This window comes from Mastigoproctus giganteus, chromosome 6, assembly GCF_048544385.1.
Source record: "Mastigoproctus giganteus isolate SK-2022 chromosome 6, ASM4854438v1, whole genome shotgun sequence".
In the NCBI taxonomy this organism is placed as follows: Eukaryota; Metazoa; Arthropoda; class Arachnida; order Uropygi; family Thelyphonidae; genus Mastigoproctus; species Mastigoproctus giganteus.
In genome coordinates, this window is record NC_143580.1 from 225,963,136 (window position 1) to 225,986,661 (window position 23,526).

At 35.5% G+C, this 23,526-nt stretch overlaps 1 protein-coding gene across 1 annotated transcript in view; it reads right to left on the minus strand.

Annotated features, from left to right (window-relative positions):
- The window catches only part of LOC150085042 (uncharacterized), a 186,146-nt gene extending 164,365 nt beyond the window's left edge, over nucleotides 1-21,781 (minus strand). The window contains exon 1 of the mRNA XM_090376441.1: nucleotides 21,574-21,781. The gene's annotated coding sequence lies outside the window, so the exon portion shown is untranslated. The remainder of the gene's footprint in view (nucleotides 1-21,573) is intronic.
- Between the last annotated feature and the right edge of the window lie 1,745 nt (nucleotides 21,782-23,526).

The following is a 23,526-nucleotide window of genomic DNA, read 5'->3' on the forward strand; positions in this document are numbered from 1 at the left end:
AAAGATTGCCTGAATTTGTTAATTAAGGCAATCTTAAATTTTTTTGTCGTTTGAATTTACTATATTTTTGTACTTTGAAAGTTTGTATCATTCTTTAGTTCAGAATAATAAAATCAAATATCTAAATAAAATTATCTTATATGCTTTCAAATGATATTACCATAGGTATAACTAACAATAACAAATATGTGGAAGGATCCCACCACAGCTAATGTTTAGTTTTTGATGTTATATGATTGTTCTTTTACCAATTTTTATCTTTTGCCTTTAATTAATTAAACATAATTAAAGGCAAATTATTGTTTATGCATTACCTTTATAAGATTAAAGATATTGTGGGATACACAACAATTTAAAAAGCCAAAAATTTAAGAATCACTGATCTAGTAAGTGCACATTTTCTTTATGTATTCCTTTATATTCTTATACAAAGTAATGCATAAAGCTGTCTTAGTTCAAAAATTTAAATTTGTGAAAATTATATTATAATATTTATGATATAGTTAAAAGTCAATACTGTATACACTACATATGAGTGAACAATGCTTTATATTTTTGTTTATTTCATGAAGTGTATACTGCCATGTTATTTTAACCAGCTGATATGAGTCTATGTGATGTCATTCAGAAAACAGAAAAAATACAACATATAATGTTGTATAGCAGGCATGAAAACAAAAATCAGTTAATGATTTTTTGTTTCAATGATTTTTAAAGAGTCATCTCATCTCTTATTCACTGCTGTAAAAAAGAAAACTGCATTAGGATTGTAAAAAAAAGGTTACTTTCTAATAACCCCAGGGGCTCACATCTGGTGAGTATGGGCTTGGCACACCCAGGGTCCTGAGCTGGATATCATCATTCTTCTCTCTCTTAGTGATTTCCTTTTACTTCTCTCTCTCTCTCTCTCTGGGTTACAGGGTAAATAATTTTTTTTTTGGCTGGTGCAGTATAAGCCTCAGGCTTCCTTGCACCTTTATGGCTAATAATAATAATAACTATTAATCTAATAAAATCATAATTAAATGAGTCTCTTTTTTTTTTTTTTTTTTAGTTTCACAACCAAAATGTGGATTATTACTAATGCATCCCACAAGATAGAAAAAAAATTTCAAAGGCAGGTCACTGATACTTTGTAAAGAAAAATAAGTGCAAAATATACAAAAAGATTTTTTTAGTTAAAACTATTTAGAAGTCCCCAAAACTGGTAACATCTTTACTAGAGGTTACTTATCTGGATAGGTTTGTGTGGTTCTTCTGCTAACATTATTATGCACAAAATTAATACACCAACAAAAATTAATTTCATTATACTTAGTTTTTAAGTTAAACTATTTACAAACAGAGCAAAATCTTTATTCAAAAACCTAGCTAATTTCTAAAAATGTTAGTCCAGAGCTCCAAAATTACACCATAAAGTTATTCTGTATGGAAAGGAAGGCCAAATATTTCAGAAAATGAGTGGTAAGCTACTCACTTCCCACAAGGAAAGTTTTCACCCCACCTGGAACAAGAGTTCTCAAATTGCCCCAACATGCTTCAGCATGGACTGGTGCCTCCTTAGGGAGGGGAGTAGGAGCACCTCACTCACCTTTGAAATTTTGCAGTTTGCTACCAACAGTTAACTTTGCTGATTGCAACTACTACAAGACATGCAAAGTAATATTCAATTACTGAAACAAAAAAAAACTAGCACGAATCTCACGATAAGCACTAATCTCATGATTTAATATAATATAAATTGAATAACATCGTCCTCATATGTATTTTAAAATTCATCTAATATCTAAGATATCTTAAAGATGAATATAACTTCTTCAAATGACAGCCATGATTTTAAATAAAACATTGTGTGCTATTTATAAATTAAATTCCAGCATAACATTTAAAGAAATAAACTTTAGAGGGATAAATCACAAGCAATTTCTGCATTTAAGTGATAAATGTCATAAGTTTTCACAATGCTGAATTTCATAGTAGCTATTATTAGCCATTTGACAATTTCTTAGCTATTTCATGGAAGAAGAAAGCTGGTCTGAATGTACATTTTTACAAGGTAAATGTTGCTAATCATCTGTGGGATTATGAAGTTAAGTCAAGAGGAAATATCTGATCTAACCTATCTAAGAAAACAGCCTCCCTAATGGACTTCAAGCACACAAATATATATGCAGACCTTAATAGAGGGGAGATTAGGGTGGCTTCCCCATGAAGTATGACTACTGAATGAGTTATTTTTAGTGCTGATAACAGTTGACTGGTTTAACCCACAAAACTGAGAACTGCTTTTCAACACGCAAATACCAAGGAAAAATTTTGTATAAAACTTTTGAAAGCTTACCATTCTCAAATATTTTTTCTTTTGAAGTATAAATATGCGGCTGGTTTTAATAAATGGTTCAGTACATTATTTAAAATATATACAATAGTAACTAGGAAGTTAATTTTAAATTAATTTTTACATAAATATAAAATATAAATTCCAAAATATAAATTATTTAAAAAAACAAATAAATAATAGCCAACATAGCAACCATTCTACCAGTAAAAAACACCAATATAAATTTTCTGTGGTAAAATGCAGCAGAATTTTTTGAAGAACTATTTTTATTTTCAAAGAATATGTATATATTTTACAATTTATTTAATCTTTTAATTTACAAATTTTTAAATTCTTAAAAGTTATTTTATTATAGTCATATCCTGCTTTTGCAAATGACAACTCTTGATAACAAATTAAGAAAGAAAAATCATACCAGATAATGTAACAGGCAATAAAATCCAAGTTTTTTGTAATCATTTTAATCAGATTCAAGTTTATTCAATTTTATATTGGCTTATCCTTTTAATTAAGGATATGAATTGATAGAGAAAAAAAGTTAGGTAATGTGGGCAGTTATTATATTGCAGGCATATTTAATTATCAAATAATTTACCTTAAGTGTTTAACAAAACTTCATGCAATGGGCTAACATAAGATGAAATTTGTGTGGCAATTCCTTTTAAGGGATGGAGTACAGGAAAATTGGCTAAGCATATTGATCACGAAATGCAGTACAAAGATCCCAAGAATATTCTAAGTCCTGAAATTAGCATATGATGCAAAAAAGCAAGCTTATGCAGCATCAGCAAAAAAAAAAAAAAAAAAAAAACACGCTCCGATTTCACCCCTCCATTCGTTCCAAATACCTGTCCAGCTCAGCCTTAAATTTATTTAGGCTATCAACTTCCACTACAAAAGATGGAAGTCTGTTCCACCAATCAACTACCTGCTGGCTAGAGGCAAACTTCTGCACATCTATCCCACAACTATCTTCCCTCAATTTGAATTTATGCCCTCTCAGGTGATTATTATGAAGAAGGGGAAGAATTCCATCAGCACTGAGCATGCTCAAACCATTCAAGGCTTTATACACCTCAATCAGATCACCTTGCAGGTGCCTAGTCTCCAGACACTGTAATCTGCAAAACTTAAGCCTTTCTTTGTAAGAGCAACCCTTCATTCCATTCACTAATCTTGTTGCCCTTGTCTGTACTCGTTCCAACAGCTCTACATCCTTCTTAAAATGAGGCCTCCAGACCTGTACAGTACTCAAGGTGTGGCCTGACCATTGCCTTATACAAGGGGATAATCACCTCCTTATCCCTGCTAGAAAAATTCCTGTATATCATTGACAAGACACTATGAGCTACTCTTGCAGACCGTCTGCACTGCTCAGAAAACTTCATATCTGCCTGAACAATTACCCCCAGTTACTTTGCATTCTCTACCACTGTCAGTGTAGTACCACAGAGTTGATACGTTACTCTGGGGTTACTGCTTCCCATATGTAGTACTTTACATTTGTCAATGTTAAATTTCATTTGCCACCTCTCAGCCCATCTGCTCAACTTTTCTAGATCCTGTGGCAGCAGTGTACTATCATACCAACCTTCGTATCATCTGCAAACTTGGACATTAAGCCTGATATACCATCATCAATATCATTTATAAATACAGAAAACAACAATGGACCCAACACTGAACCCTAAGGGACTCCACTAATAACATTAGCCCACGAAGAGCAGCGTCCATTGATTACCACTCTGTCTTCTCCCACTCAACCATCCCTTAATCCATAGCAGCAATCTTCCATGTGCAACAGTATCAAAAGCCTTTCTAAGATCCAAATATATGATATCAAAGTTATTCCCTGCATCCAGTTCCTTTGTGACCACATCATAGTATCCAATAAAACTGGTCAGACAAGACTTCCCCTTAACAAAAACCTTGCTGTGTCCAAGCTATAACTGAAGTCCTGTCTAGATGATCCTGCAGTGCTTCTTTAACCAGTGCCTCCATTAATTTCCCTGGAACAGAAGTTAAACTAACAGGTCTATAATTACTTGTGTCACCCTTTGATCCTCCTTTGTGAATTGGTGTCACATCTACACATCTCCAGTCCATGGGTACCTCCTCTGAGTCCAAGGAAGCTCTTATACTTATGGCTAAGGGTTTGCTTACTTTGTTGTTGTTGTTATTTTGGTTTTTAGGAGCATTAGCAACTAAGGCCATATTGCTCCGGGAATATGCGGTGGTCATTCCCTGACCTTTCTGCATCCTCCGTATTTGGTGGTGACGGGCTCGAACCCCAGTCTAATCAAGATGCGTGTGCTGCGCACTGCTGCTCCTTCCCACCTGGCTACGGAGGCGCCTCTTACTTCCTTTGCTGCCTCCTTTAATATAACTAGATAGATCCCATCCACCCTGGGTGCCTTTTTTATGTTTATCTTCAACAATTTCTCCTCCACTTTCCTCTCAGTTATTACAAAATCATCTAGCTCAATGCCAGATTTTAATTCACCTCTGTCATTCCCCTCCCTGAATATCTCCTCATGTGTGAATGTAGATGCAAAATACTCATTTAGTTTGTTAGCCACCTGAGCAGGATCAACAACAGTTGAATCATCAATATCCAGTGAACCAATCTGATTCATCCCTTTCCTTCTAGAGTTTACATAGGTAAAGAACTGTTTGCTGTTTTTCTTTCCATCCTTTGCCAAAGATTTCTCATAATCTGCCTTTGCCTGCCTAATCTCCTTTGTGACTTGGTTACAGACCAGCTTATATCTATCATAGGCTTCCATGTCACCCATTAATTTATATGTATCCCATGCATTTTTCTTCTCTGCCACATGTCTCATTAGTTCATCTGACATCCATTTAGGCCTAAACCTTGAACAATATTTCTCCCATTTTGAATTTGCTTTTGAAAAAGATCAAAACTTCTGTTCCAAATTTAAAATTATTTGTTTGTGTATGTTGGTTGCAAGTAGTACCTAAGAATAGGAATTGGTCCTAAAACTCCTTAAGATTAAAAAAAAAAGTTGCTGAAATATGGTATCCCAATCACACAAAACAGGTATTCATTTATCTTTTTATATTTATTCACACACACACACACACACACACACACACACACACACACACACACACACACACACACACACACACACACACAAGGTAATTTTGAAAGGTCCTATCAAATTTTGGAAAACATGTACTGCGCATAGGGATGAAGAACAAAAAAGTTCATGTGGCCATGGTTCAGGAAATATACCTGTCAGTAAGTAATATGTAATCAATAGCAAAATTATAGGTAAAATCACTTGTAGAAGGAACTTCCTGCATTGTTAAAAGAAGCTCCATTGGAAACATGCAGTTGAATATGGTTCATAACTGATGGGGATCCAGCACATTCAGTCTCACTGCTTGAGAATTTCTCAAAAATGAGTATCCAAGCTTTTCAATTGTTGATGGAACAACCGCATTACCTGCATTCTCACCAAATTTAAACACACTGGACTTCTTTTACTGGAGATACCTTTTTTTATGCTACCCTAAATGCCTCCCATTTAGAATTTGTTGTTGGGAACATCATTAGTTGTCTGAGACCACTGCATTTAAAGATGTAACTACCATCAAGCTAGTTACATCTTTAAGTAAATCCCACATCAATACACCGTGATCACTACCACCTAGTGGTTCTGTTTTACCTGCAGATTCTTAATGTATAAATAATCACTGCTGATGATCAGATCAAGAGTATTACTCTTTCTTGTTGCCTAACATGCTGCTGTAGAAAACAGTCATTTAATAAATCCACAAGTTCCAGTCAATACCTGGAAAGTTAAAATCCCCCATTATAAAATATTCTGATGTACAGGCCCACTATTTCTCTGCATAGATGTTCATTGTAGCCACCACAGTCATTCGGCCTATAATACACCCCCACTCTCATTTTTGTTTTCCCAGTGTTTATGTCACTCTAAACATATGGATGCCTGGTCTGGAAATGAGGCATCTGCAAGTAGATCTAACTGTGGCGTTTAAGGCTCAAACTATACACGAGGATACATAAATTCAAATTGAGAAAGGATAGTTGCAGGGAAAATGTGCAGAAATTTGTTTTCATCTAGTAGATGGTCGATGATTCTTGGTAAAACTTGCTTATGTTATTGTGAAAGTGGGTAGTTTTAATAAATTCAAGGAGGAACTGTTACTATACAAAGTAATTCAAGGAGGAACTATACAAACTGTTAGAGGGATGGATTTAGACTGTTAAGAGGAACTATAGAAACTGTTAGAGGGATACAGCTTTTTTTTTCTTTTTTTTTTTTTTTTTTTTTTAATGCCACATAAGCCTGCTTACATGTATCATTTCCCACTACTGATATTAATACTAAGACCACAGTTTTTTTATTGGGGGAAAAAGTTTGTGATAATTACAGAACAATGTCTTTTATGGGCCGAAAAAAATGTGATACTGCTGTACATGTTAATACTAATGATGTTAAGTATAGACAACCTGGAGTTTTTCTTTACAAGTATAAGATAATGTTGGGAAAAAGTCATGAGTTAAGGCTGAATTTGAAAGTGTCTAGAATTTTGCCCAGACATGATGAGGTAGTGCATGAGGAGAGTATTGTGAACCAATTTGGCTCATGGAGTTGATTTTTTTTAGCATGGCCAGTGTTTGAAAACAGAAGGAAATGTTTTCATTGAGATGGAATACTTGATAAAAGATATACAAGGATATTTGTTGATGGCAGTGTTAGATGGTTCAGAAAACTGTCAGTTTTTTTTTTTTTTTTTTTGGGGGGGGGGGGGTTAATACACTGATTAATAGTTTAATGACACCCAAGCAGAGCTGAATTCTTACACTGCTTCTATTGTGAATTCAGTAGTCTTAGAAGCGGGTGAGAGAGCCTTACATGGTCTGCTGGGGGTTCATATGAGCCTAGCAATTACATGGGATATGCAAGAATTACTAAAATCACAAACAGGCACACATTTACTTGAATATATACACTTTATTTGCTCTAGAGACTAAACAAATAAGTAAAGTGGTGAAAATGCACTCACTGATGAGAGTCATCTACTATCTAGTATTACCTGGTAACAGTACTAGGTGGCACACCTCAACTCCTGCTTACATTGGTTTGCACATGTTGGTCACCACCAGTATGCTAGGTGCCATATTTCAGGCCTTGCACATGGGGGTTTTACCCAGGGTTACTAACAATCAAGGCGCCTCCACAGCCAAGTGTGCAGGAGCAGCAGTGCGCCGCACACGCTTCTTGATTAGACCGGGGTTCGAGCCCATGACCACCAAATACGGAGGATGAGGAAAGGTCAGGGAACCACCGCATATCCCCGGAGCAATATGGCCTTAGTTGCTAATGCTCCTAAAAACCAAATAACAACAACAACAGCAACAACTAACGGTCATCCAACAAATCCAGTAAAGAGGGTTATAGACCATAAGATGAAACCTTGAAGAGAAGATCGATGTGCAGAGTCAAATGCATGTGAAATATCATGAATAGTGAATCAAATTGATTTCCTTTGTCCAAATTAGTTTGGGATATGGAAGAACAAGGCCAGATTTTAAACATTTGATATCCTGGGAAGGAAAGCATACTGATGATTATTGATAAAAGGGTGAAGGTAGGAACTAAGATATTTATAAAGCAGGAGTTCAAAATTTTAGATTGTATTCAGTATAGTAATAGGTCAGTAGTTGCTAGGCATAGCTTTTTCGTCCTGTTTTTTATATATAGGGACAATATAGACCTCTTTGAATGCTGAAGGGAAACAACCATGCAGAAGATGGTAATTGATGAGGTTTGTCAGAATTGGTGCTAGAGAGGAACTACTTTTCTTGAAGAAAAGAGCAGAGAGTGTATCAGGGCCAGGAGAAGTGAAAGCTTTAAGATGAGAAATGGCTGACTACACATCATCAATAGTGAGGACTAATCTATCAAAATAGTTGCTGGTATCAGATTCAAATGGATAAAAGGAGATAGAACATTGCAATTTGGGAGAACAACGTTTAAAAATGTGGGCAGCAAAAAGATTAACAATACCAAGAGGAAAGTTGATTGAGATATTTGAATCATTAATTAACATAGGAATTGAGAGATCTTGACAGCTGTTTGAAATAGCACAATAAACATCGTAAATTGAAACTGAATAAGTTCAGCTTCTACTGAGCAAAGACAATGAGAATACTTAGATTTCGTAACTTTCTTAACATGACGTAGAAGGAAAAGTAGCCAAAGTCAATTCTGAGTTTTAGATACCTTTTGTGAAGGTAATTTTGGCAATGAATTAGACACACAAGCTGTATCCAGTGAGAGGAGTCACTACGAAGTTCTCATTCTGGCTTTAATATCAGTACTGGTAACATGATGCAAGGAAGTAAAACTTATACAGCACCAAACAAAAAAAAAAAAAAAAAAGAAATACCCATTTCACTTGTCTATTCCCTCCAATAATTTGGCCCAATCTTAAATTTATTCAAACTAATTAATTCCTAGTTGGAATTAGGTATACTTCTGATATGTCTATCCCTAAAGACCTCTTCAGGTGTGACTATAGATACAAAATATTTATTCCGTTTCTCAGCAGTTTGTACAGGTTCATTAGTAGCTATGCCATTCACATCCAGTGGTCCAGTACAATTCATCGAATTTTAGCAATAAAATATGTGGAAATTCATTTGCTAGTTTTCGTTGCCTTTATAGCCAAAGACTTTTCATAATCTTCCTTATTCTATCTAATATGATACTTCCTGTGAGTAAGTTGATTACAGACTAGTTTGCATTTACATCAGGATTGTGATAATGACAATTTAAATTCATCCATTAATTTTTCTTTGCCACTAAACTCATCAGTTAATCTGGCATCCGTGATCTATACATGGACCGTACTTCTTAGTTGATATAAAACACTTAGTATCATCTACGATTACCACTGTGAATGTTCCCATCAGTACCATAGCTGCCCTTTTTCGGGCCCGGAGGCAAAGAACATGTTCGGGCCCCTACTTAATTAATGAAAATTGCAAAAACAAGAGACAGCCAAAGACGCCAAGCCCCTAAAGGTCCCGGAGGCAATTGCCTTGCCTGCCTACATGGTAGCTACGCCACTGGTTCCCATATTCACAGCAGTAATTGTAGTAACTTGATTACACACTAGTTTGCATATACATCAGGATCGTGACCCTGACAATTTAAATTTATCCGTTTAATTTTTCTTTGCTAGTAAACTCGTCGGTTTATCTGGCATCCATGTTGATCTAAACATGGAACAGTACTTCTTAGTTGACATAAAACACTTAGTAGCATCTACGATTATCACTATGAACATTCCCATTTGATATTTATAATTTTTTAAAAACTAGTTAGTTCCACTGAATAGAGTTGAAAAAATGTCTGAGCCCAATAATCACCTTTTCAAAAACAAGATACCTCCCCTTTACCCTTGATAGTAGTTATTTCTTAGAATAAACTATAAATGTCATGTCAGTACACTATAATCACTGCTACCTAAAGGTTTATTTACTTGTTTGTTCTCAGTACATGATGAATCACTGCTGATAACCAGATCAAGAATAATAGCTTTTTCTTATTGCCTTTCTAACACATTGGCATAGAAAACAGTCCTCCAGCAAATCAAGAAATTTTCACCAGTTCAGCTGCTGAGTGACCTGCAAACCCAAGAGTCCATATTTGGAAAGTTAAAATCGCCCAAAATAAGACATTCTGACCACTCTTTATATAGTTATTCATTTAACACTTAATGCTCATTTGGCCTATGACTGACTTTTGCTCTCATCTTTGTGTTCCTAGTGATTACGTTGCACAAGACTGACTCAACATTATATTGTTCTGTGTCTACAAGTTGCTCTGTTTTTTAATCTATATGCATTTTATCCAAAACAGTTAACTCCTTCCCACCATTAGTGGCTGTTCTTGTGTACACATAATTGTCACACTCAATTAGAATTTCAATTGCTTATTTGTTTAGTCTCCAGAGCAAAACTCCGGCAACCCCCCCATCACTTCCACCATGCAGTATGATTGATATATTTTGAGATGATGGATCTAATGATTAGATCCAATCTTCCTTACATTTAGAGGGTACAGCTCTAAAACTTTATTCTCAGGCCAGCTGCTAGATAGTCCATGGAAGCTATTGGATCAGCTAGCGTATAATCTTCCTGCTTCTACTCTGCCAATAGTGACTGGAGGGAGTTCGAGTAGTGTGTATGCAGGGGACATGGTCAAGGCCATGTTATTAGCATTAGTAGAGGCATATGATGCAAGAAAGCAAGCTGTATCAGCCAAAAAAAAAAAAAAATTTCCCATTTCACCCATCCATTCACTCCAAATGTCTATCTAGTTCTGCTTGAATTTATTTAAGCTCTCAACTTCCACAATGACAGATGGAAGTTTGTTCAAGCAATCAACCACCCGCTGGCTAAAGGCAATTTCCACACATCTATTCTACAACTGTCTTTCCTAAATTTGAATTTATGTCCCCTCAAGTGATTAATCTGGGCAAGAGTTTGTTTTTTTTTAGGAGCATTAGCAACTAAAGCCATATTGCTCCGGGGATATGCGGTGGTCATTCCCTGACCTTTCCGCATCCTCCATTTTTGGTGGTCACGGGCTCGAACCCAGGTCTAATCAAGAAGCATGTGCTATGCACTGCTGCTCCTGCCCACCTGGCTACGGAGGCGCCCTGGGCAAGAGGAAGAATCCCATCAGCATTGAGCTTGATCAAACCACTCAAGGCCTTATACACTTCAATCAGATCACCTCGCAGGTGCCTAGTCTCCAGGCACTGCAATTTGGGAAGTTATTCTTCGTAAGAGCAACCCTTTGTTCCAATCACCAAACTCGTTGCCCTTCTCTGTACTCATTCCAGCAGCTCTACATCCTTCCTAAAATGAGGCCTCCAGACCTGTATACAGCACTCAAGGTGTGGCCTGACCATTGCCTTATGCCACATGTATACCATAACCAAGAGAAATGTACCAACTGCGAGGTACTACACTCAGGGAGGAGGAGAATGAAAAAGAACTTGAAGTAATTTGAAGTCAGATATGAAATTCTTTGAGCAGTGCAGACGGGCTGCCAGAGCAGGTTATGGAGTTTTGTTAATGATATTTAGGAATTTTGCTAGCAGACAAGGAGGTGATTATACCTTTGTATAAGGCAATGGTCAGGCCACACCTTGTGTACTTCGTACAGGTCTGGAGGCTTCATTTTAGGAAGGATGTAGAGTTGCTAGAATGAGTACAGAGAAGGGCAACAAGACTGGTGAGAAGAACAAACAGGTTCTCTTACCAGGAGGGGCTTAAATTCTGTAAGTTGCAGCATCTGGAGACTAGGCACCTGTGAGGTGATCTGATTGAGGTGTACAAGGCCTTGAATGGTTTGAGCAGGCTCAATGCTGATGGGATACTTCCACTTTGCTGAGATTAAGAACCTCAGAGAGCATAGATTCAAATTGAGAAAAGACAATTGTAGAATAGATGTGCGGCATCAACTAGCCAACGGGTAGTTGATTGCTGGAACAGACTTCCATCTGTTGCTGTGGAAGTTGATAGCTTAAATAAATTAAAGGCTGAACTAGACATACATTTAGAGTGACCGGATGGTGAAACGGAAAGGTTTTTTTTGACGTTAAAAATGTTTTTACTGGCGCTATTCGGAAAAAAGCATTACATTACCTAGAAATCGTCACGAAACCCGACGCACATGTGTTCCATTTGTTGCTGCAGTGAGGCAACAACTGCAATGGTGCAACAAGTACAATGCATGCACCCAAAAAACTCAATTGTACGCAACAAGTGCAGTGACGTACTACGTTATACAGTTATATGAGCATAATGATTAATATGCAAGTGACTGTGCCAAAATCTACAGACCAGCGTTTGAAGGAATATTGTGAAAGAAAGATAGGGAAGTTGGACAGAAATGTGAATCTAGATGAAATTAAACAAGTGTTTCGCTATGCCTGGGAGTTCTCAAACTGCACCCAAAAAAAACTTGAGCTGAAATAATGAAGGAATATCGTGAACAGAAGAAAAGGAAGTTAGAAATTCAAACTATTGCAAATAATAATGAAATTCAACCAGAGAGTTCTACCATGACTGATACTTATCAGGAATCTAAAACTCCAGCAGAACGAATGAAGGAATATCATGCACAAAAAACAGCAAAATTAGAAATGGCTAATAATGAGATTCCCGATTACATCTCTCTAAAGTGTCTACACGAGCTGACTGAGTTTGAAAAACTAGTGAACAAAAACCCATTTGGATTTAGTTGCAATGTTTGTGATCGTTTATGGTTTCAATTTGATTTGAAACCATTTCCAACAACTTTATGTGAATTACTTCAAAATGAATTTCATTTACAAGAAGTGAGCTTCCACGACATGTAATACATGTCATACTTCATTAAAAGAGGGACGGATACCAACTATGGCCACGTCGAATGGATTTATATATCCAACATATCCTACTCATTTGCCTCCACTGGATGTTGTAACTGAGCGTTTGATATCACCACGATTATCCTTTATGCAAATTCGTCATTTACGTTATGAACATGGACAATGTGGGATCATTGGACAAGCAATAAATGTACCAGTTAATGTAAATACGATGGTTCATCAATTTACCTAGAGAATTAGATGACAATTATGCCATTAATGTACATATAAAACGAAGACTCATACATAAATCATCATATCTACAAGGATGTGTGCAGAAGAAAATAGTGAAAATATGGTTACAGTATTTGATAAATTCACCTTTGTATAAATTCTACAGCATAAAAGTGAGTGACAATTTCTTGGGAACAAATGATGATAGTGAACAGGAGCATTCAGATGAAATTGTAGAACCTGTCAACAATGATGATGAACTATTGTTAATTCAACAACAAACATTATTATGGTCTGAAGATAAATATTTATGTATAGCACCAGTTCAGAAATCATCTCCAAGTTTCATATTTGATATACATGCAGAAGAACTTCCTTTTCCAGCTATATATTTGGGACATGCACGAAAATTTAAAAATGGATTGAAAATTACCCCCTTTATGATGGCATTGAGTGAAATTTGTAGATCTGATCGTCGTGGAGTAACTCCCCAACATTTGCTATATGTGGCAATGAAAATTATGCGAATGCGTAATGCAGAAAATTTGCAAACTGCAGTAGGAATAACAGCTAACATTACTCATTCTATGTTGGAATCGAAAGAATTTATAAACAAGTCATTAGAGATTGCTCCAGAATTATGGCATTCACTACAATTTCATGAATTACTACAACTTGTATGACAGTCTGATAACACATTTTCTAAAATTTTTAAAAAATAGGCAATGGAGAAGCATTATTACCAGACGAACTTAAAATTATAGAATCGAGATTTGTTACTAAAGAAGATGCTACTAACTTATGTCCATAAAGGATTCGAAATAAAATGTCAGTGACTGAAACTGCAGAACTTCCATACATTCTACCATTATTGAAAGGAAAACCGTACATGATTACTACAAATATAGATGTGGTCGATGGACAGGTAAATGGTGTAATCAGTACTTTAGCATATTTCGAATTTGAGGATGATGAAACAGTTAAATGAGTGTGGATGAAATTTCCTGAGTCAAAAATAAGACATAACCTTCAATCTCATTATAAACAATATGTGAAAGATAAACATTTATCTAGCAATCCGTACCTATTATAAAACGATCAACTACGATTCCATTCAAGAACAATAGGAAATTAACATGTAGACGTACACAATTTGCTTTAGTATGCACTTGTGCTTTGACTATACATAAATCTCAAGGAGGGACCTTCAGCAAAGTTGTATATAATTATGAGAAAGATCACGAACAGCAACTTGTATACGTGGCGTTATCTTGAGTAACCTCATTGTAAGGTTTACAAATCCCCACGACAATTTCACCACGGCAAAGCTACCAGTAATATAGAACTTCGTGCTGAACTAGATCGCTTGAAAAATAATAAGCTGCCGTCTCTACAGGATGAACTGCAAGATTTCATACAAAGTGGTATATCTATATCGTCAATGAACGTACAAAGTTCATGGACCCATGTTCAAGATATTGAAACGGACACAATCTTACAGCAATCAAAATACTGATATTAAGTGAAACGTGGTTGGATAATGATGAACATATATTACTTAAACCATTCCAATGTGTGACTCAATTTAAAAGGTTGGATGTTCATAGTAGTGGTATTGCGATATATCAATGTTTGTAATATAATAAGTTTGTAAAATAAAAAATAAAAAAATTGAGAAACTTACATTAGAGTAAGAAATAATTAAAAATCAATTTAACCCAATAAAATTCAATTTAACACAATTAAAAATCAATTTAACGCAATTAAAAATAAGAAAATTAATTAAAAGAATTTTAACGAAAAAATTGTAAAACAATTTTTCTTTCCTGAAGCTGACAATGCTTTTCAACTGTATGTCGTGATCACAGGAATGAATTTTAAAATCGTTTTGCAATTTTTTCGTTAAAATTCTTTTAATTAATTTTCTTATTTTTAATTGCATTAAATTGATTTTTAATTGTGTTAAATTGATTTTTAATTATTTGTTACTCTAATGTAAGTTTTTCGATTTTTTCGTTTTAATTTCTGGAGAGTATCATACGGAAGTGTTCTCCATACTATATTGAGGTAAACTCCTCTTATTATTTTACAAATATTGATATCAACATAGAATGTATTGAACATCACAGCTCTGGTTAATACTATCTAATATATATCAATGTGAAGATTCAACTATCATCAGTACGCCACATTTCTTTGCACAACATAATAGGAGCAATGCAACAGCGGTATCAGATGAAACTGGAGACATTTGTGGATCTTTGTACAAATTCAATAGTGAATCTATTTTCATCATTGCCATATACATCACTCCAGGGATGTCATTAAATATAATTCAAAAATTCGTAAACAAGAATTTGATGCCGTATTTCATTGAAGGTGCAAAATTATTGGAAGAGCCACTACCTATAGCTCTCGCTGGTGATTTCTATCTAGAATTAAATTTTGACGCTGGAAAGAAGTTTTGTAAATTTATGAAATATGTCTTCAATTTAGATATCAAGTCAAATACTTTAGTAAATACTACATGTAATGGAACGACAACTGATGGAGTATTCACTCAGGAATTAAAATCATATATCTTATTTCAGTTACCATAGACCAATAATATTAGTGTTATTATAATATATTTTATACAAATTATTTCATTCTACACTAGTACAATGAAAAATTCCATTCATTGTACTGAAATTATTTTTTCAATAAAAATAATGCATCAATACTTTTATTTATTTTACTGTACCAGTTTCATCATGAGTTCTTGCAGTAAAGACATTTTTAACGGCTGCCACTTTGTGACACTATCAGTCTCAGAGTAGAGCAGCAGCAGCTTATTATGTACCTGGTATAATTTTTTTTTTTTTGACTGATGCTCTATACGCTTGCTTTCTTGCATCATATGCCTCAGCTAATGCTAATATCCAAAAATTTCATTACTTCATACAGCATGGCCTCCCCACCTATCTTACTACTTGAATACATCATGAATTGTCCAACTGACAGAACAAACTTATCTGTGAAAAGATCTAAATCTCCCAAACACTGTCATTCATTTCACAAATATAAGTGGTCTCAGTTGCAATCTCAATGATGTCCATTTCCACTTACAGTCTACCAAATCTAATGTACTTTTTCTGACAGAATCCTATTTATCGGTTGATTTAACCACTACTCATCTCAGTTGCTCCAATTATTTGCTATATGATTCCTTTCGCTCCAAAGGTGGTACTTGTGCATACATCCATTCTGATATTCCCTGTCAGATACTAAGTAATCTGGAATCTCCTCTGGCTTAAATTCTCTGTCTACCACATTCTGTCAAATTCATTATTTGATTCCAATCTTTCAATCATTAGTTGATTTTGATCCTTCTAAAACTCAGTACTGTTGTATATCTCACAAAAAGGATTCTTCTGCTCCTATACTTAAAGTAAAAAAAGTAAAGTGCAGCCATTATCAACCCACTGCAGGATGGAAGCCTCCTCAACAATTCATGCTGAGGGAAATGGACCATAATCTGCCACGCTGGTCCAGTGCGGGTTGGCAGATCGACCGTATTCAGCAGTCAGGAGCTTGAATCCCGGTCTACTCAAGGAGCGTGTGCTACTCCACTCCCGCTCCTGACCACTTGGCTATGGAGGACATTACTTATCTTTGATAAAAATCTGAAACTCATACTTCTTTCCTATGATTTCAATCGATGGTTGACCCCTGATGAAGATGTTGAAATCATGAGTTATTCAGGTATGAGACTACTTAGCAAGATGTACTTCCTTATTTTCTATTAATTTTTCCTTGTTTTCCATAGTTCCAATCCCCATTTATAATTCATTTTCATTCTCTCAATTATTATAAATATATATACATAAAAGTGTGTGTGTATGCACTTTTGTTCAGGTAAATTTGTGCAGGTAAACGTGTGTGTGTGTGTGTACACACACACACGTGTTTACCTGCACAAAATATACATATGCATACATGACACATGAGACTACTCTATAAGGATATATTAAACTGTTTCTTCAGGGACTGATCGATAACAAGATCACAACAGATTTTATGGAATTAGGTATCGAGACTTGGTTATTTTAAAACAGACAACATGAGCACATCACAGAGGGCTTGATATTCCCCCGTATGGTATTGAAATTATTTCTGCAAGAGGAATTCACAATCTTTTTCTGTATGCTTTCAGGTTCTTTTATGTATTTTTATTATGGGTTACATGCCAAAATGGACCTATAAATGTAAATGTGTTCAATTTAGGGGATCCAGATGCTCCTAAATGGAACAAAAGTGCATATATGGAATCTACTGCCTCCATTTTTGTTTTTATTATAAGAAAACACTCATAACATTAGTTTTTTTGGTAAATTAAAAATAGCATTATCAACTATACTTAATATAATTTATCCCATTTCTTGTGGCTTGAACTTTTCTTCTATTATACATCCCACCTCCCTTACTGTTCTGTTTTTTCATCTGTCAAATACCAGTACTAAAAAGCAAAGTTTCAGAATATATGACAGGCATGTCCAAATTATACAATACTGTAGGTGCTGTTATGCCCTTATTCATCCACACAGCCATCATAAAAGAAAACTGGCAAGGAAAAGTATATGGAGATATCGTTTTCCAATGATGGTAGTACCCATTAGATGCCACAACTGATGAAGGGTTTAAAATGCAGAAAAACATCATTAATACAAAGTCTCTTGTGGAATTGCTTTAGACTACAGTCTTGAGCACATTGCCAAATACATTACAACATTTGATCCCAATACATCACCACAAAAATGCACTACTAGCTGTTACACTAGTATGACTACAATAAAATGCAAATAGCAAATGTGTCTTGCTCTAGCTGTATAGAGCAGTGGCTCTTAAACCATGCTCCTAAGGTTTACCTTCATCAGCATTCCACAAACTGGACCAAAGTGTTCTATTGCAAAAATTACTTAGTGGCAGTCTTTAACCAGAAAAAATTAATGGATGGAAATTTTTCTACTATAAGTTTTTCTTAAACCTGTGGTACTCGCTACTGCTAAGGCCTTTGTAACCGAGAGGTCAGTTGTTATTGTTATTTTGGTTTTTAGGAGCATTAGCAACTAAGGCCATATTGCTCCGGGATATGTGGTGGTCATTCTCTGACCTTTCCACATCCTCCGTATTTGGTGGTTTGTTTGTTTGTTTGTTATTTGGTTTTTAGGAGCATTAGCAACTAAGGCCATATTGCTCCGGGAATATGCAGTGGTCATTCACTGACCTTTCCGCATCCTCCGTATTTGGTGGTGATGGGCTCGAACCACGGTCTAATCAAGAAGTGTGTGCTACGCACTGCTGCTCCTTCCAACCTGGCTAAGGAGGCATCTCCGAGAGGTCAGGAGTGGGAGTGCAATAGCACATGCTCTGAGTAGACCAGGGTTCAAGCCCCTGACTGCTAAATACGGTCAATCTGACAACCCACATTGGGACCAGTGTGACAGATTATGGTCCATTCCCTCAATGACTTGTTGAGGCCTCCATCCTGCAGTAGATTGACAATGGCTGCAGATTTACTTGCTAGTGCCGAAAAAAAGCACTCTCTAGCAGATAAGAAAAATCCAAACAACTGTCTTTTTCAGATACATCTCCATAAAACAAAATACAAGAAATAAAATGAATGTCAAACAAGATATGAACATTTAATAAAATCAAATATCATACCTAAAATCAAGCATTTTGCTCAGCCTACCATAGTCATATTTTCTGTAGTAATTTGTTCCTAGTTTGTATGACAGAACTAAATACAGGGTGTTTCAAAAGTGATGGTCAATAATTTAAAGGTGAACTGTACAGACTACAATATGCAAAAAAAGCCTAATAAACATGGGTCCTTAAGTGAATTGTTTTTGAGATATTACACATTTCTAGTTGAGATACACCACTGACAAGGTGAACTGTACAGAGTTGGGATCCACCACTGACTTGTTTGTTTAGGTTAGGTTATGCTCATTCTGTCCATTTCCCCTCTCTCAATGCTCTGAGATGCAGCAGGCATACTAGTACTTGTCAAAGGATAGACAACATGGAAAGAGGTTACAGCAACGAAGAGTATGCAGACATGCACTTCACGTATGGTAAAGCCAACAGCAGTGCACTCGAGGCTGCACGTTTGTACCAAGAAGCATTTCCCCGCCGAAGGCAGCCCAACAGGTGCACATTCATCAGGGTACATCACTGCCTTAGAGAACATGGGTGCTTCGCACATGGAGTACAAGCAGGTAGACCCAGAAGCATAACACCAGATGTTGAGGAAAGAGTGTTAGAAAGAACATCCTGTAACATGTAACATCTGTAAAATCCTGTAAAATCCTGTAAACCAAAAATTAAAAATGTATTATCTTATGTTTAATAAAACTACCCTTAGCAAAGGATTCACAGCTTTTTGCTAAACTAGTGCTCCCATAGTCAGTGGCAGATATTAACAGAAAATGTGCATTATCTCAAAAATGGCTCATTTGCAGCCCGATGTTCACTGGGACTTTATTGCTTATTTTTGTTTGTACTTTTCGCTATCCAATCGATGACACAAGGAACTTTAATGGGCTTTTTTCACTCCATGGCTGAGTTAGTTGGTCTCAGGCATAGATAGCAAGATTTTCCCCAGAAACCGAGGTTTTTTGTCCAGCAAACAGGCAAATCGACCAGAGAACACACGCAATTTACAGACAAAATACATATATGGGTATATATTAGAAATAATGGGTAGCCGTAATATAATAATTTGATTTTGATTTGTACTTTTCACCTTTAAATTATTGACCGTCATTTTTGAAACACCCTGTATATCAATATTGCCTGCTGTTTTCAAAGAGTATCCTGACTCCACCACCAGAACAAAAAAGTTTGAAACTCATTAGTTGAGTATAAAAAAAGAATTTATTTATTTCCTATTTATTAAGCATGCATGGAATACATTTCACAGTTTACAAAACTAATATTGGAAAATCTGAGTTATATCAGGCAACGTTTGCTATCAGCTAAGGTTATTAACTTGTGATAGTTTTAGAGATAGTGATACTCCTACCCATCCAATGATGATGTTCCATATAGAGTTAAAATATGCATGTTGTAAGATGACTCAGCAAGGTTGAGAGCTTTCCTTTTTTGGGAAGTGGTTATTCAGCTTTTCTTTAAAACTTAAAAGATTTAATTTCAGTTACTAGCAAAACATTTAAAATTATGATGTATCAGCATAACTTTCATTATTTTTCTATTAATCGAAATTAGCAGAAAGGCTAACTTCAATAAAAAGAGCCCTTTCAGGAAAGCAACTTCCAAGAAATTAATGGGTAGAGATCAGAAATACAACGGCAGCTTCTTTTTGAATCATTATCATTAAGTAACAATTTAACATATGCAGCGAAAAAAAAAAAAAAAAAAAACGCTAAAATGTGAGTACATCTGCAGCAGTTAGTTCTGACTAACAAGTACACAAAAGTAAGCACCCTCTTGCACCCCTATAAAATACTAACAATTCAATAGAGCAAAACTTTTCAAACATGAATACTCTACCCTGCATATCTTATAAACAAAAACTTTCGTTTCATCTTAATCAGCTTCTCAGTTTTCCGTTGATTGTTTTGCAAACGTGCCATTGCAGCGCACAAAATTATGCTGCACATTTTTAAGCGGCCCTGACACAGCTTTTTGTACTAAACTAAAATAACATACATGTAATCTTCCTAACTCAAAAATTATCCCCAACCCAAACACACGTTAATCGACGTGTGTGAAAATGCATGCAACTTAAAAAAAAACATACTGTTACTGATACCTCGATATTTCTATTTTTTTTTTTTTTTTTTTATTAATGCATGTTTTCATCGCCAATGATATGATATCATCAGTTATTGTGTAAAATTACATTAGGTATAATAGAACTGCAAAATGCTTGAAGTTAACCAATAGCATGTCTACATAATAGGACTGGAGGAGGGGAAAACTGACATGCTTGGGTAACTGTATAACGACTATATTTAAAAATATTATACAGTAGAGTGCCTAGTTAACGATTGTATTACAAAAATAATATATTATACAGGAGTGTGCCTAGTATGGGGGAGGGGGTGGCAGGAACCTTTCTAATTAAGGATTAGGTGTGATACTCATTTGGCTTAATAAATACGATAAATATAAGGATACACAATGCATCAAATGGTATTATCTTCTATTAATCAGGTATAATCAAAGAGGGATAAAAGATTATTATGACAAGCACTGAATCGTCAAACAATTCAAGAATTTAATTAATAACATGAGGAGGTTATGACGAAGTCAGGTCTAAAAATGTCATACTTTCCGATATTGGTTAAAATTATCTAATAAAATAAAATGACACAATACGCAATTGTGTAATGTCATTTCCCAAGCATAATATAATAAAACAAGCAGAATATCATTATCTATAAAACACGCAGCACCCACAAATGGCTATTTAAATGGATAGCACGTATGTAAACATTACACCCTACGGATCAATCACCAATTTAACCCAAATTCCAAAGTAATTACTCGAGACTCACCTTTCTACTTATTTTTCAATACTGAAAGATCCACGCCGATTAAGGCGTCTAAAACACCCGAATATAATCTGCACAACCTTCTACACCATGTTCATATATAAGAAAATCATTTCATGCTTCAATTATAAAAAATATATATAATTTTACAGGACGCTGTCATCACTAAAAACACACAGAGCATCTGCAACTTCCAATTCACTTTTGACTTTCTCACGCGAGCCTCGCGCAAACATACAGTTAATCAGAAATACTCTAGAACCCCTATAACGATGTCTGGCTGTTTAAGAAATGAGTGTTGTGTTTCGAAGTCTGAAACCCCAGACAGTGAGTAATTATTTTTGTGCCGGCCCCCTTCTCTTCCCACACTTATTTATTTGGTTATTTTTAAATTATTTCGTTTATAATGATTTTAAGGAGAGAAATCAGAGAGTCAGCTGTGATAAACAGTAGATAACATTTTCTTTTAATAATTATTTATTGCCATCAAACATATACAAACACTAGATGAAAATTAAATGGACCTTGTTCTTGTTTTTGAAAGAATTTTCTCTATCGACTGACAAGCCCAGGTAACTTACGGAGGAAATCCAAAGTTCCTCTACAGTGGCGAAAGTACCATACAGCAGGTCTGTTAGCACGAAGGCTCAAGGGGATACGATACTTAATCAATCAATAACCGTTTATTTGTTTCTAGTACAAAGTAGTAAGTCAAGGTAAAACAAGGAGCAAAGAAACATTGGTTTGGCCAAAACAAGTTGGTCAAAGTACACTCCAAAGCAGAAACAACTCCAAACGTGGAGACATTGATAAGAATAGTACGCCCTGAGATAGACATGGAAATGTGGTGGCTTGAGGGCGTATTGTGCTTATCAGTGAGCATCCATAGTGGCTGACATAGACAGGGGTTGACAATGACAATGAGTAATAAAGTAAACAAAGTAATAGTAAAATAATATATAATAAGAATATATAGTTGTAGGCAAACCCATAGATACAAACAATAGCTTTTCAGTTAATTTTTTTAAAAAATGTCATATTAAGGAAACTCGAGAAATAATTCGTCTACTCATTTGTATTATATCTGTAAATTGTGTGTTCTCTGCTCGGCTTGCCTGTTTCCTTGACGAATAACAAAAGTTTACCGAAAGAACGTGGTTGTCCATAAAAATTCATCCAACGGGACTCGAATCTGGGTGGCTTTTTCCACCGGGGGAAGGACAGACCGTGGACCAGAGGCGGATTTAACGGCGGGCGCACAGGGCGCGCGCCCTGGGCCTCGACTTCTGAAGGGCCCACGCAAAACCCCAACAAATTAGTTGAACATATTAGTTCAACTTATATTTCAACTAATATGTTCAACTATTAGTTCAAAACTTTGTGATTATTATCATGCTATTATTAATTATATTATACATATATTATATTCAAATTTTATTGGAAATAAAACATTAATAGTACATAATATTTTTTATTTATTTAAAAAAAATGGTTAACATGTATTTTTATTTTTCCTGTCTCTCTTTTTTTTAAGGGGCCCAATATTTTCTTCTGCGCCCGGGGCCTCAATCGAGCTTAATCCGCTCTTGCCGTGGACGATGATTATAACTACTGTGAAGACAAGAAAAGCATAAAACACTTTAAAAGGAAAATGATTTTATTAATCTAATATATAGTCGTGAGAAATCCTTTAGGCGGCTCTCTCTCACTCTTGCTCTGTATACTTTTCTCTCACTCACTTTCACTCACAATTTACAGACTTCTTAAGTAACATCACGTCCCTTAAACTAACAGTCCGTTGATCTCTGCGCTGGTAGCACAGCGGTATCGTCACTATCCTCCAGACACTGGGTGTGATAAGGCCCGGGTACAATCTCGTCGATGACGCAAGCAACTTTAATGGGCTTTTTTAACTCCATGGCTCAGTTAGTCGGTCTCAGACGTAGATAGCAAGGT